Source organism: Teleopsis dalmanni, chromosome 2 (assembly GCF_002237135.1).
Source record: "Teleopsis dalmanni isolate 2A chromosome 2, ASM223713v2, whole genome shotgun sequence".
Taxonomy (NCBI): Eukaryota; Metazoa; Arthropoda; class Insecta; order Diptera; family Diopsidae; genus Teleopsis; species Teleopsis dalmanni.
In genome coordinates, this window is record NC_051847.1 from 238,341,144 (window position 1) to 238,342,036 (window position 893).

Genomic DNA, 893 nt, shown 5'->3' on the forward strand with positions numbered 1-893 from the left:
ATTTAAATCGTTTATGACCTGGATTACATGCGACGTTTTCGTTTCTCGGACCGCCTTACCCACCAAATATTCAGTAAAAGATTCTAATACAGCCAACACATAACAGTTTTTTTTTGCTTTGATTAAAAGGAAAGGTATTGGTTTGGATGGACACAATATAAATAACATAGATAAACAATATGCCAGCGTACGTATTTTGGAACGACAAATTTTAGGCCATCTGTTTCTCGTTGATATAACCGGTGTTTTTGTAAGCAGTACTCTTTCCGTAACACGACTTCGTTGTGAGATTTGACGATCGATATTATTTTGTGAAGGTTTTCATCCTGAATCTACATGGCGTACAACCAATTGCTTATATCGGTCGTAACTTTCATAATAACGCCTGCCATTTCAAGTTTCTTTGGCGTCTGCTCTGGAGTACTACTTAACATGTCAACGTGAGCTAAACGGCTACCCGATCGATACACTGCTTCAGAGTCGAATTTTTCACCAACATGCAATCTTTAACTTTAACTCTTTATTGATACGAACCTTGGCGATTGCTGACCAATCTGTGACCAATCGAAATTTCTTTCCTAACAAATACGTTCGGAACCGTTCTATAGTTCACAGCAAAAGCTTCGAGATCGTAACTGTGATATCTATTTTTCGGCTCAGAACATTATCGGCTGTAACGTACCGTCAGCTTGCAATCGCGTAATATAAAAAGGCACTTACGTAAGCGTTTTAAACCCTCTTCAATCGTTGTACTTGGTAAAATAACGTTGGCAGGAGACATCTTTGCGATTATTCTGTTCATCACTGATTGGAACATAGCTGGAGCATTCACCAATCCGAGTGGCATTCTATTAAATTCGTAATGACCATCGGTGGTGACGAAGGCAGTGTAT